Genomic DNA, 15,681 nt, shown 5'->3' with positions numbered 1-15,681 from the left:
TGATGAGGCATCTGTCTATTTGGCACCATCTAAAACCAGCAAGCAATAATTGTACAACAAGGGGGTGTTTAGTGTGTGAGGTTTAGGACATTGTGCCAGAAAACCTAAAGCATCCAAGTTGTAAAACACTGTAATAAGCAGGTAATCCTAGGCCCAGCGTCCAAGTTTCTGCCCTAACCTGTTCCTTATGATTATGATTTTAAAACATCCCAGTGTCAGCAGGTTCACTGTGAGTCAGACCTGAAATAATAAATGGCTTATTTTCCATCCTGATGGAGGAAATACATCATGGCTCATTGTGGCTCACTTAACTGAGGCTGTTTTACAGGAAAATACAAAATAACTAAGCCATTCCGCCTTACCATTTTATTTTAAATTTTTTTTATTAACAAAGCTCTACAATCCATTTTAAAAGAAAAGCATGTTTTCAATACAGGCTATAAAAACAATAGCTCACAAACATCTAGAAGGAAAAATAACATAAACTGAGAAAATTATGCTTGTAACCAACAAATACCCTGGTTTGCCAAAATAATCAGTGAAATGCATTCACTACATCAAGATAAAGTGCTGCTTATTTAAATGGTCAACCACGTGGTAATGCTGTTAAAAGACAGCCAAAATCTTCTACCAGTATTCATTAACGTTGCCAGGCCTTAAAAACCACATGTATCTATACACATACGTATACATAAATTCCAGAATGCAAAGTCTTAGTTGTTGCAACCTCTCAACTGAATGTTAGGAGAAAAGTTATATCTTTATCAAAAATAAATGCTTATTCAGTGGCATCAATACTGCACATAGGCTGTAAAATTCATCGTGACTGAGGATAAAATGAGTGCGCAATATATTCTCAGAACAATGAGTTTTGTTCTATCCTGTTACATAAACAAGTTCTATGTGACCTCACGGGTTTTAGATATGATTTATGACACCATGTCAGAATGCAATCTTATTCGTTACCTAAAACTGTGCTAGAGTGCTACCACTATGGTAGGTTCAGACATTATTTAAAACAAACAAACAAACTTAAGACAGCATCACTGTAACCAATACTAGATTACTAGGTACATACAGTGTATAGTTCAGGATATGACCGACCAATAAATTTAGAATCATACATAAGGTTCTCAGTGTGTAACACAAATTTGAAGCTAAAAATATTCATCACATCTGCTGATTTTGTACATTAAAAGAGTTAAGCCATAATTGTATCCTATGTCCTTGAAACAGTGATGCGGGGGGAAACCCTGCTAGAGGGGTTCACATGGACTTACCTGCCCAATCCCTCCTCACCTGACTCGTCTCGTGCCCCTAAACATGGATGGCATGATAGGGAAAGAACACATCTAAAACACACGGAAGCTGTGTTTGGGAGAGAGGATGGTGCTCAGCACTCTCCCATGAGCCCTGTTAATTCCCTCCTCCCATCACAGCTACAGTATTGTCAACAGTAAAATATTAAAACCGAGGCTGGACACGGTAGCTCACACCTGTAAATCCCAGCACAGTGGGAGGCCAAGTTGAGTGGGTCACTTGAGCCCAGGAGTTCAAGACTACCCTGGGCAACATGGCAAAACCCCGTCTCTACTGAAAATACAAAAAATGAGCCATGCGTGGTGGTGCATGCCTTTAGTCTCAGCTACTCAGGAGGCTGAGGTGGGAGGACCGTTTGAGCCCACGAGTCGGGGATTGAGCCAAGATCACGCCAGTGCACTCCAGCGTGGGCAACAGAGTGAGACCCTATCTCAATAAATAAATAAACAAAATAAAATAAAACTCTACTAGAGGGCTAGGTTTTGCCCTGCCTTTTTACAGGCCTACTGAAGACAGGGTCAGTAGACTGAGCGGGCCAGCAGAAAATGCACTGACTCAAGGGTTACAGTTATCCATTCTCCATTTATCAGCTGTCATGCCATGGAGACCCTGGATCTCCCCAACAAAATCTAGGCTTCCCCACTTCTACTACAGGGTTTTAGAAAGCTCAAATGGACAGAGCACAGCAGGCAGACAGCATATCATAAACACAGCTATGAAGAGAAAGTGCCATGTATGATGGAGAAAATGTTGCAGGGTCTCCATGAAATTATCAGGATGACACCTCAGGTTTTCAACCTTAAGGAAGAAAACAGAAGAGACTTGTGTGTGTGTGCTACACATATGTACGTACACAAATGCGCGCAAGCATGCCTAAGGAGATTTCTTTCAAAAAGAAGGCTGGCCCAACAATGTCAGTGGTCAAGAAATTTTATCATCCCAGGCCCAACATTTCTTGTTTCCTTGATGTCAATTTCATATACAGTACTCCTTCCCTGAGTTTTCACTTTCTACCTTTTTGTTACTTGCAGTACGATATGGTAAGATATTTTGAGAGAGAAACTGCATTCATCTATGTTTTATTACAGTATACTGTTATTATTGGTCTGTTTTATTATTAGTTATTGTTGTTAATCTCTTACTCTGACTAATGTATAAACTATCATAGGTATGTAGGTATAGGGAAAAACGTAGTATACACAGGGTCTGATACTATCCACAGTTTCAGGCACTCACTGTGGGTCCCGGAACTATCTCCCTCCTATAAAGGAGGACTACTGGGTATCAGCTGATCTACGATTTTAACGGCAACATTTTAAAAGAGGAATGACCCACAAACTCTACTCTCCCTGTCTTCGTATTCCTTTCACCAGCAAGATAGAGGTGAAGAACTAAACTTTAATCAGCCACAATTTGAAGGCTGTCAGATGATCTCCAGTATTTAAACCTTGAAATCTGGGTGAAAAAGAACACCTCATGCCTGTAAACCCTATTTCTCCATCAGGATTATCACTTGGTCAATAAGGGATAGCAAAGTCAAAAGTGTCCTCTTTTTGGCGGTGATGTGTGTATTGGAGGGCAGGATCTCTGTGAGAACGGCTAGAAGTAAAAGAGATATGGTGAAAGGTCACTAGTCTATCATCTCTCTCTTCCTGAGGCACATAAGGATGTGACATAGTTACATGTGGTTTGCAAAGAGGCCTTCTCCCTTTACGATCTGCTTCTCCAACATCCCTAATCTAAATCAATTTTTATTTTCAGTTTGGTGTTTAAAAAAAACAAAAAAGTTACCACACAGAAAGGACTGTAAGTCTGAAATGTTAATCACATCAAAGTCTGGAACTTCAAAGTTGCAGTTCCCACACCAAGAGCCGCTCCGGCCCCCATCTGCAGTTTGAGTGTCAATCTAGATGGTAGTCTCTCTGATTTAAGACCTTGTTTTATGTGTACAGGGACTGTGGCCAAGTCACAGGCCCCACGAATTCGAATTTCCTGACTCTCATTTGGTTTAGTGGATGATTACGGCATCAGCATGTGCATTTGAAACAGGTCCCCAAAGAGGAAGCACATTCAGGTCACTTGAACAAACACGAGCGTGAGCCACACCAGAGCCCTCCAGCTGACTGCCTAGCAGCAGTTACACTGTCTTCCATCAGGACCCTGTGACCAGAACTACCAGGCAGCTTTCATGGAACTGAAGTTGGGTCCTCACGGCTGGTACCATTAAATGGCTTATTTTTCTAAGAGCCTGTGAAGAGCTTTAACAGACAGAAGAAAGTAAATCAGACCTCTCTTTAAAGAGAAAAAATAAAGGGTGAAAAAACTAGCACTCAACCCGGTATTTTAACTACTGGCAGTTGCCTTTCCTCTACCATGCAACACAGTGATTTGCAAAGGTATTTTCCAGCAGTTCTGGTTCCTGATTTCAGTGGCTACTCTATTTCAGGAATAAGGACAAAACTCAATACAGAGACAAATGTTGGAAAAGTCCCAGGGAACTAACCTGGCACCAGCAGTTCTGTGCAAGTCCACCCGGCCAGGCCAGGATGCATCTAAAAGCCAAACAGTTTGCTGTGTGCTTGCTTCTCATCGTCTTCATCTCCTCCAGAATCTGGAAAATTTAAAGCTAGATATGTTTAACCACCAGTAAACATGCTGACCATGAGCTCAGTCCACTTCAGAAAGTCAAGAACACTGCAGGCATTAGGACCTCTTTTCAAAGCGTGATTCTGCAACACAATTTAATTCATCTGAATTTTCTACTCAGCAAGAGGGACCTACAGGACTCAAGGTCACTGGAGTTGTATACGGTCAATGACGTTTCATTTTGTAAAGAGGAAAACTAAGAAACTGAGAGGACAGCAAACCTTCACATAGAAGATTTTGTTACTGAGAACAACGCTAGCAACTTTCTCACACTGCACCGACAGTGTAAGATCTCTTGGCCCTGCAGAGAAGAAAGCACAAGGATAGCGATGCTCCCCTTATCTAGTGGCCAACCTTCCAACCACCTCAGCCTCTGAAACACTCAAGACTATTTAAACAAACGTGAACCAGAAAGTCAGGGCTAAAAGAAAACAATGAAAGCCAAGTGCTAATCCACATAACTACAGAGCACAGAGATCCTCTCAAATCCTCATCCAGGGCCTGGCTGGATTTAAACTGTGTATAAAATAAGGCCAGTTATTTAACACACTTTGTTATAAAGCTTCTCCTGAAAGGCTCACCCCTTCCTAGCTTGAAAACCATGCTGAAGTAGCTAGGAGGCAAAGCAATGTACACAGGAAGAGAAGGTCTTTGCCAAGCTCCAGAAGACATGGCATAGGTGGTAAGCAAAAAACCAGAAGATCCCAGTGATCACTCCCATCACTCCAGTAAGGCAGAAAAGCACACAGTGAATGCAGAGGTAGATAAAAAGCACATTCATGCAGCAAACAACTGCTGAGCACCTACTACCATGTGAGTTCAAAAGAATGAACAAAACAGAGGATGCTTGTCCTTGTGGAGCCTGTGCTCTACGGTGGGGGATGGACAAGAATACACACTGGGGGTAGGTGGCAACAAGTGCCTGGCAGAGGGGGCCAGGCATAGTGGCCCACGCCTGTAATCCTAGCACTTTGGGAGGCCGAGGCAGGTGGATCACCTGAGGTCAGGAGTTGGAGACCAGACTGGCCAATATGGTGAAACCCCATCTCTACTAAAAATACAATTTAGCCGGCCATGGTGGTGCGCACCTGTAATCCCAGCTACTCAGGAAGCTGAGGCAGGAGAACCGCTTGAACCCAGGAGGGGAAGGTTGCAGTGAGCCAAGATCGCACCACTGCACTCTAGCCTGGGTGACAGAGTGAGACTCCGTCATACATACGCACATTGATAGATAACTTAGATAGATAGATAGATAGATAGATAGATAGATAGATAGATAGATAGATAGATAGATAGATAGACAGACAGACAGACAGTCAGACAGAGCAGAGGGGATGGTGCATGGCATATACCGGGCATGCGGGGAGGCTGTGATTATCAACAATGAGGTCAAGGAAAATTGCTTTGAAAAGGTGACATCTGAGTGAGCGAGGAGAGGTGAAGGAAGTAGCCAGGCAGACACCTGGGGAACAGTGTTCCAAAGAGAGGCAAGAGATATCGCCAAAGCCCTGAGGCAGAAGGATGCATGGCATGAAAGGAGGCCAAGTGACCAGAGAGACATGAAAGAGAGGAAAATGAGGTCAGGAGGGCTGGGCTATAACAGAGAGGCTTGCAGGCTGCTGTGGGAACCTCAGCTTTCAGGCTGAGGGAGGCAGGCAGCCAGGGGAAGTTTGGAGCAGAGGATCCATCTGGCCTTGCTGAGTACAGGCTGCAAAAGAAAGGGCAGAAGCAGGAAAAGCAGTTAGGAGACAGAGCAACCAACCTGCAGAGAAACTACAGGGGCTTGAACCAGACACAGAAGTGGAAGGGGTAAGAAGTAAAGGAACTTGGATATATTTTGAAGATAAAGATGCCAGCACTGCTGATAAACCGTACGTGGGATAGGAAGGGAAAGGAAAAACACCTTCTTCCCAAATTTGAAAGAGCTTTAGTTACTTGGAATATTTACTCAAAATCAAAAACAAGTATCTTTAGCTGAGACAAGAATATCTGGGAATGATAGTAAGGAGGGTTTTTTTTAAGTGAAAAAAAAATTAAAACACAAAAAAAGAACATTGAATGCCTTGACACACAACAGAAAATTAAGTCAGAGAACGCTGCAAAGGGACTAATGTTTAAAGATGTATGAAGGAGAGAGAAAAAATTAAAAAGACAAGAACTAAACCAGGTATTCTGAAAAGTTCTGTAAAGGAAATGAGTCTGAAGGATGAGACGATGCTCATCTAATGAAGCAGACAGGAAAAGGGTTTGAAGAAGAGGGACCGTGGAGGGCCAAACGCATGTGGAGAAGGAGAAGTCTATTGGTACACTCACAGGAAGCAGCAGCAGGAATGGCCTGAAAAGGCCATGATGAGCAATTGTATTTATGCTGGAGGTATCAGGAGCTACTATAGGGCAGAACAAGACGGAAATACAAGAGGGAGACGAAGCTGTGTTTCTCTACTTAGGACAGAGTTGATCCGTGAGGCTGCGTGCAAGGGGTGTGAAGGGAAGGCGGTACAATAAAAGTAAATCCTGAAGCAGACCAAGGAATGAAAAGAAAAACCGGCACTACCTGGCAGTCTAGATTGGGAGCCAGAGCAAAAGAGACAGATGGAGAAAGGAGCAAGGAACCAGGAAACAACACTCTATTGCAACTCACCTCCTGTGAGCTTCCTGGGGCTCCTTTTTCAATGGATAGCCCTCATGCTTTAGCATCTTTATGCTAACAAGCGAATACAAACAAAACCTCCCCACACCCGCCCTGCTGGATACAAGTCACTCGAAATAGAAATAACTGAACAGATATTTTAAAATATGATACGAAAGTATTAATTTCTGCATGAATTTCTAATGGGATAACAGAGAAATGACGGTTTGGGGAACAATCTATCTCTGACCAATAACAAAGGTGAAAGGCCGGGCACGGTGACTCACGCCTGTAATCCCAGCACTCTGGGAGGCGAGGCGGGCAGATCACCTGAGGTCAGGAGTTTGAGAATCGCCTGACCAACATGGAGAAGCCCTGTCTCTACTAAAAATACAAAATTAGCTGGATGTGGTGGCGCATGCCTGTAATCCCAGCTACTCGGGAGGCTGAGCCAGGAGAATCGCTTGAACCAGGGAGGCGTAGGTCACGGTGAGCTAAGATGGGGCCATTGCACTCCAGCCTGGGCAACAAGAGCAAAACTCCATCTCAAAAAAAAAAGGAAAGAAAGAAAGTTGAAAAGTTACTAAGAATGTTTACCATTAAAAGAGAGAGGGGTGGGAAATCATCAGAACTCACATTCTTGTGACCAGGTAATATGTCCCCAGCATCTAGCAGCCAGAAAAGGAACTCAGTCTCATCTAATAAAGACACAGAGCCACAGTACACAAGCCTTAATAGATCAGCACTCCTCTCTCCTAACTATATTTGGGTGAAGGAACAGGTGGATAGAAAGAATACCAAACATGTTGGGGGGCGGGGGGCGGACATGACCTGAAAATAGGGAAAAAGATTTAAATAACAATGTTGAACAATAAATAAGAAGGCAAAAACTAACATGGTATTTCCTTTTAATTTCAGAGATTCCTAACCAATGAAAGCATTAAGTGTTCTGTACGTTGTATGTAATACAACAAATGAGATGTACCACACTGGAAATTCTCTGAAAACAAGGAAAAGCTCCAAAGTGCAAGCCTCAGGTGATCAGAAACAAGAAATGGAGAAGTCCAGATCTCACACACACCTCAGGCCTGATGCATTCACTGGCAAAATAGAAATCAACAGGTGACATGCTTGCCAAAATCACATCATCTGCCTTTCTAGATATTTCTTCTAGAGTAGTGCAAGACCTGAAAACTTTTATTTTTTATTTTTATTTATTTATTTATTTACTTATTTATTTATTTGAGACGGAGTCTTGCTCTGTCGCCCAGGCTGGAGGGCAGTGGCGCGATCTCAGCTCACTGCAAGCTCCGCCTCCCGGGTTCACGCCATTCTCCTGCCTCAGCCTCCCGAGTAGCTGGGACTACAGGCGCCCGCCGCCACATCCAGCTAGTTTTTTGTATTTTTAGTAGAGACGGGGTTTCACCGTGTTAGCCAGGATGGTCTCGATCTCCTGACCTCGTGATCCGCCTGCCTCGGCCTCCCAAAGTGCTGGGATTACAGCTGTGAGCCACCGCACCCGGCCAATTTTTTTTTTTTTTTTTTTTAAGGCACGGTCCTGGCTCTGTCACCCAGGCTGGAGTGCAGTGGCGCAATCTCGGCTCACTGCAACCCCGCCTCCCAGGCTCAAGTGATCCTCCCACCTCAGCCTCCAGAGTAGCTGGGACAACAGACATATGCTACACATCCTGCTAATTTTTGTAGCAAAGGGGTTTCACCATGTTGCCCAGGCTGGTTTCAAACTCCTGGACTCAAGAGATCCGCCCATCTCATCCTACACTCCCCTCCAAGAGCTGGGATTACAGGCGTGAGCCATGACACCTGGCCCTGAAAACTTTAGATGTACATGTGGAATACTACCAATTCATACTAAAATACCCACTCAACTTTCTTCTTCCAAGCTCCCAAGAGCTGTTCCACAGAACAGGATTGTATTCTGGTGGATGATTTGGCTAAGCCGAGTGATGAGGGCAGAGAGGACAATAATTGTTATTTTACTGAACAGCAGAGTTATGAAACCAAGAACAGTACAGTAGTTAAAACTAAGAACCCTGAAGACCAATAGGCATGGATTTGAGTTGGGAAGAGATGGGCAGCTCTCAAAAAAGGCACAAACAATTGAAGGATGGATACTATGGCATATGTTAAAAGAATGTCGAAAGGAAAATAAGAAAGCCAGGAATCTCAGGATGAATCAGTCTAGATCTAGATCAGATGGTGGTGGTGAAGAAACCTTATCTCAAGACTGTAATCATTGTGAAAATAGGAGAAGATGGCAGCAAGAGCGTCTCCAAAGAGAAGAGGCCTATTAGCAGTTTATTAAATAACTCAACAAAGAAGATTATCGGCTTATGAGAGACCATAATCTTTTAGGCTCCCCCGGAGAATTACCAGAAGAACTGCAACAGCGGTTAGACGGGGTCAACGAACAACTAGCATCTCAGCCTGACTTGAGAAATGGCACAAATTGGCCGGGCGTAGTGTTTCATGCCTGTAATCCCAGCACTTTGGGAGGCTGAGGTGGGTGGATCACGAGGTCAGGAGTTTAAGACCTGCCTGGCCAACATGGTGAAACCCCATCTCTACTAAACAGATATAAAAATTTAGTTGGGTGTAGGTGGTGCATGCCTGTAATCCCAGCTACTCGGGAGGCTGAGGCAGGAGAATCGCTTGAATCTGGGAGGTGTAGTTTGCAGTGAGCCGAGATCGTGCCATTGCACTCCAGCCTAGGCAACAAGAGTGAAACTCCATCTCAAAAAAATAAAATAAAATAAAATAAAATAAAAGGAACAAATTACAGAGACTCAGAAGTCCCCAGAGAAAGTTCAAATGAATATTCTCTTCCAGAATAGTTGAACACCTTTTGGGGCACAGGAAATGCAACTCGAAGTGGATAAAATGAGAATCAAAATTGGAGAGCTATGAGTCAAACAAACTCGAACAGTGGAGTTTCAGTTTAGTCTGGAAATCCACATAAATCAAGAAAATAAAGGATTTGAAATTCATGGAGATTATACAAACATTCCACTTTCAGAAACAGATATCATACTACAAACAGGCAACAAAGGTCAACTAGTCCTGTGGCTCAGCGAACAAGAAGCCAAATTTCAGTGAATTTCAATGGTGGTAGTTCCAACGTTCTAAGGACTAGTCTTGCTTCAAGGGGGAAAAATTCAGCTGAAGGATCTTTCTCAACATTGGGAAGATTAAGAACTGGAATTGGGGGATCAGCTGGCATTCCCGGAGCTAGTGCTTCACGCACTAATTTCAGTAGTCATACAAACCAGTCAGGTGGTAGCAAACTCAGGCAAAGGGAGGCGCAACGGTTTAAAGGAGCACATGTTTGGGAAAATGGAGCTAGAGGTAATGTTACAGTGAGAAATACAAACCAAAGATTAAGGCCAATAAGATCTACCTTCAGTAGCCAAAGTCATTCACCAGTTCAAGAGACAGAGTGGCACTGTTTATCATAATTCACAAAGGGAAAGTAGACCAATACCACCAAACCACTAGAAGATCTGTTAGGAGGAGAGGTATAACTCAAGTCTTTTTAGAGCAAGATAGAGAACAGAGAGGTACTGCATATACCCCATTCTCTAATTCAAGACTTGTGTCAAGAATAACAGTAGAAGAAGAATCCAGCAGATCCTCAACTGCTGTACCACAACATCAACAATCACACTGGACCTTCAAGTGAGAAGGATCCATCCTGGAGAAAACAGAGATCGGGATAGTACTGCAGACAGAACTCATCCAGAGTAGGGCTAACAAAAAATACAGTCACTATTCAAAGCAATAATGGGGGCTTCTGCCAAATCACTTCTTGTTTAGAGCGGTCATGTATTCAAACCTATGTTAGTACCAGAATTCTTCCTAGGATTTCTGAGAATGAGCTTGTTGAGCCATCATCAGTGGCTCTTTGGTCAATTTTAAGGCAGATTATGACTGGGTCTGGAGAACCTAGTACTCTAATGGAGGGCTCAACCATTAGAGAGAAGCTCTGGTTCTCCAAGTCAGAGCTTCAGAGAAATGGTCAGCATTTACCAGAGATGCACTCAGAACTGAGTAACTTAGGTACAGTTAGACAGCAGCCAGCACAGGGAAGGTTCCTCTCAAGACAGGCAGGCCCAAGGAGATAGCACTGAAATGCATGGTGTAAATGAGACCACTCAACCTCATACCTGAAACAGTGACAATAGGGGTAGCACGTAGTTGCAAAATTCAAATGATTTAGTCAGACTGGAACACTACCTATTCTTCCCCTTGCTCTCTCTTTTTTGTTGTTGTTGTTTTTTGGAGATGTGAGTCTCGCTCAGCCACCCAGGCTGGAGTGCGGTGGTACGATCTCGACTCACTGCAATCACTGTCTCCCGGATTCAAGCTATTCTCCCACCTCAGCCTCCCTAGTAGCTGGGATTACAGGAACCCGCCATCATGCCTGGCTAATTTTTGTATTTTAGTAGAGATGGGGTTTCACCATGTTGGCCAGGCTGGTCTTGAACTCCTGACCTCAGGTGATCCACCCGCCTCAGTCTCCCAAGGTGCTAGGATTACAGGCAAGAGCCATCACGCCTGCCCGAATATATGATTGAACCAAAGAGCAGACTGATAATCTTTCCACCCAGTGCTAGAGCACAACAGTATTGATAGTGAACTAGGTAAAATCCGTAGTGCTTGTTATCAGTGACTATGTAACTGGAAACAAGCTCAGGCAATTACTTTGCATGCATGAATTTCATATTCATTGTACCGACCGATGGCTCTCCGAGAATTTCACTTGTCCGATCTGTCAGCGATCTGTTTTAGGGTCCAACACAGCAAACAATGGGTAAAGTGATGGGATCTACTCAAATATTGTATTTTAGTAGAACTGAATGTTCAGGCATTGTTTTGCTTAGTTACTTGTGATGAGCCAACTAGGATGAAAAATAACCGATTATATATAGTTGGAACTATTTTTGTGTGCTTTTAAAACTTACTATAAAGAGGAAATTTATATAAAATTTAAAATATAAATGTTAAATTATCCAGAAACAAAATAATTAACATTGCTAGAACCAAATAATGTCTAAAATGTTTTATTTTGGTAATTTTGTCATGCTAAGCACTTTTGTCTCTGCACAATTCAATAGGTTAAAAACCAATCTTCTTTTTCTTAATAGCACAGCAGACTTTACTTTCAAGTTTCACAGGCTTAGTATTTGTGTCTAGACATTTCTATCTAAATAAGCTTTTCATTAACTTTTTAAGAATAATACCTTTTCATGAAAGAGTATTGGCTGAATGTTTGCTATACATACGTTACTTGAAATGTTAAATTTAATATATAGTATACCATATATGCATATATAGGTATATAATTTTAAGGTTAAAAGATTCAGTCTACAAGTTTGGTTCTTATTTAAGCTTTTCGGCTAATACTGCATATGGCACAATGTTTAATACTGGCAAGATCATCTCAGAGAGAAAGGGGATTCAGATATCATTTTAATATAGAGACAATTTACTGAAGCATCTCTGACAATCTGACTTATTAGAAAGCAAGCAATATATAACACTGAACAAGTATCTATTCAGTAATGGAAAATTTAGGACATACAGGTTATTAAACTTGTGCTCAGCCTTTTTGTAACTTTTTTGAAAGTGCAAACAATTCTTTGGATTATTAAATAAGGTATACAATATGCACAGTTTCTCAAATTTAGTTTTAAAATCTAAAAAAAAGTCTATAAAGAATCAATTGCATAGATAATATGTTAAGTTCACTTGGAGGCTAAAATCTCCAATGAAAACAAAACCTTTAAGAGAACGCATTTTATACAAACACAAAGAATGCATTGATGATCTATTTCTACCAATAAACATTAAAAAAAACCAAAAAAATCTCAAATTTCGTAACTGTAGGAAAAGCTAGACTTATAGAGGGAGTGTTTATTTAACCACCACCACTACCTTCAGGTGAACTGGCTGCATCTCCACCACATTCTGAGACATCAACTTTGAAGTGCTAGCTCACTGAAGGAATTTCTTTTCTGGCAAAAGGCAAATCTGTCTTTCCCAAGCCAAAGAAAATCCAAACAAAAATCACCAAGCCTCCTGTCTGCTCGACATAATTCCACCATTACCTGAGCCTGTGATGAGCTAGTACACAGAAAGCACACGGCTCTATGCCTGGCATAACATGGTTTTTCAAAGTTAAACTATTTTTTATCATTATTCCTCAGATTCCAATCACCTAAAAATTATTTTCCAAATTTACTATTTTGCCCATTCCCTAAGGATCACTATAAGTAAGCATGGAAGAAGAAGAGAGTCCTGCTCTGTAAGAAACAATTCCAGACTAGAGATTTCTTAAAGTATTATCTGCTTCCAGGGTGTGATTCAAAGGTTTAAGCCCATGCCAATCATTTTATGGCAGCAAGTCTGCTGTGGCAACACACTTAAACAGTCAAATTCTCAGCAGAATCAATTCCTTTTATCAAAGGTACGAATAAATCAAAACAAAACCACCTGATTTGCATTTATTCACCTTTCTCTAAGTTCTCCAATGGGAATGTTTCCAAAAAAAAAAATGAGATACAGTTAAAGGGGAAAGAAAACAAACTTGGCTTCTAAAAAATAACACAGCCATTATATTGAGATGTATTTCTCTCCAGGCCATAAAACATTTATCCCTTGGTAAGGCTGCTCTATGAACAAAGGCTTTTTTTTTTTTTCCCAAAAGTGACGCGGGGGACCATGTGGGGCATTAGTTATTACTGTTGCTGACTATTATGAAAATCACCTTTTTTCCTCTGCATTTACGTCTGTGTGTATCACATGACAGACAACCCAGAAGACAGATCGGTAAACTTGCCAACAACAAGAAATAAAATAAGCAATCAAATCAACAACAGAATTAAATTACACTGACAAGTTAGAATACTGGGTTTAAAAATCAACATAAAATTGGAAGTTCAATAGTCTTTTTTCTTTTTAATGGGGAAATGTGTTTGGAGGCAGGCACAGAAATGTTTGCTGTGTCATATGAACCACTGTAAATGACAAAAAGGTGTGGTAGTCTTAGGTTGTAGTAACAAATGTAAAATTTCCAGATCACAGGAAACAAAAGTCTCACTACACTCAGAACTGGCCACACTATATCTAGAGAACTAGATGAGTTATTTATTAACACACTTTAAAAAGGACATTGATAAATTAGAGTGCATCCCATAATGAGAAAGGGGTCCAGTTCCGGGGACCATGGTCAAGAAGCTCCCCAGGCCAGGCATGGTGGCTCATGCCTGTAATCCCAACACTTTGGAAAGCTGAGGCAGGAAGAGTCTGAGACCAGCCTGGGCAACAAAGTGAGACACCATCTCTTAAAAAAAAAAATTTTTTTTTTTAAATTAGCCAGGCATGGTGGCGCACACCTGTAGTCCCAGGTACTTGGGAAGCTGAGGTTGGAGGATGGCTTGAGCCCAGGAGTTTGAGGCTGTAATGAGCTGTGATCAAACCACTGCTCTTCAGCCTGGGTGACAGTGTGAGATTGTCTCAATAAATAAAAATAAGAAATAAAAGACTCCTAATCTCTGGAGATAAACAAAGCCTAGGGGACCCTCTGCAGAAGAAGCCAAAGGAGATATGTGGCCTAGTCCCAATTCTAAGATTTTATGCACCTGGGGACTATTATCATATCATAGCCTGATAGTACCACCAACAGAAAACAGGCCAGGAATGTAATCAAAGCTGTTAAAAACTAATATTGCTTTAAAAAAAAAAAAAAAAAAAACAGATCACTCAGAACATTCCTAAGAGCAAAGAGACATATGGTACTACATGAGTTTCATGAAAACTTACCCAGAAATTGCAGCAATGCTTTGCTTTATAATATTTAAAAATTGTGCTTGCCTATCTTACCCAATCACTTATAACATGCATTATAAGTGGTCAGTTCTGATTCATACCATATGATAAGAACAGCACTCTGACTAAAGGGGGTGGGATGGGAACCCCAGGGCCAGAGTACTCATCTCATCATAAATTAAATGGTGGCTAGGCAGGCAACTTGGCAGAGGGAGGTGACAGATGATACTGTGTAGGAATTTAATACTTTTTAAAGTTTATCAAGTCCACTCAAATTATTTTTTTGGAAATTTTCAGAGTATATGGAATCAACCACTCCCTCAACCTGGAATCATTTTTGGTAAGCATGTAATGGAACACAGAATTACAATTTTCAATGAGAGTATTTCGAGTACTGAAAATAACTATCTCACTAGGAATTATGCATACAGTTTTTTATGTATATAACAGAGTATTTCTGGCAATCCATTAGATAGAAAATTTAACAATATACATTGCAATATTAAAATCTGTTTTCTATAGCTCTTTATGAACCAATCATAAAACATGGTTTTGGATGCTAGGTAAAAGTAACAAAAGTCTAGTAATATATAAAGTTTTGACTGGATAAATGTAAGTCAGTACAAATGAAAGTACTTTTTATTGTGAGAGATTAAGTGGATTATTAGTGAAGATGAAAGTGCTTAAAGCTTTAATGCAATGGAATTACCACACTGAGTTGAGAAAAACACAAATTAACATGTTATGTTAATCTGGATTCAAAGTGGGGAAAAAAGAGGAAATAAAAGCATTATCTAACTACCACAAATGTGGCATGTTGATAATTTATTTTGACCTAGAATATGACATGCACAAATGTGCTAATGATTAAGTACTAAATTCATCATCCAAAAACTCTTAACTCAAGGGTCTCTTTCTCCACCTAAAGAAAATAAAAATAAATACGGGTATCAACAATTTTATACTGCTTATGGTTTCCAATGCTGATGAATTACTTTTCAGCAAATCCAGCAAATTCTAAGTACTGCTCAGTGTAAGTGTCCACAATTTCCCACTGTTAACACTCAAAACAGCAAGAGCAGAAAATTCGTATGTGGCCCGGTAGAAAATTCTGCTATAAAACAGTTTTTTAAAATAATCATCCATTTTCCATTAGCTTAGACTCAATTACAAAGAGAGTCTAAGTGCTCTGCCTTTGGAGTAACCATTCTATGTTCCCTTATTTTAATAAGCTGCTTTCA

The 15,681-nt window shown here is 41.1% G+C and overlaps 1 protein-coding gene and 1 pseudogene across 1 annotated transcript in view; one reads left to right on the top strand and one right to left on the bottom strand.

Annotated features, from left to right (window-relative positions):
* Window positions 1-15,681, bottom strand: part of FOXO1 (forkhead box O1) — a gene marked incomplete at its 5' end in the record, with an annotated part of 112,777 nt that overhangs the window by 54,631 nt on the left and 42,465 nt on the right. The window lies entirely within an intron of this gene.
* Window positions 8,288-11,427, top strand: LOC108514131 (E3 ubiquitin-protein ligase RNF6-like; annotated as a pseudogene).

This window comes from Rhinopithecus bieti, unplaced genomic scaffold, assembly GCF_001698545.2.
Source record: "Rhinopithecus bieti isolate Rb0 unplaced genomic scaffold, ASM169854v2 scaffold_32955, whole genome shotgun sequence".
NCBI classification, from domain to species: domain Eukaryota; kingdom Metazoa; phylum Chordata; class Mammalia; order Primates; family Cercopithecidae; genus Rhinopithecus; species Rhinopithecus bieti.
Note: the sequence above shows the minus strand (reverse complement) of the source record. Positions and strands in the feature narration are given on the sequence as shown.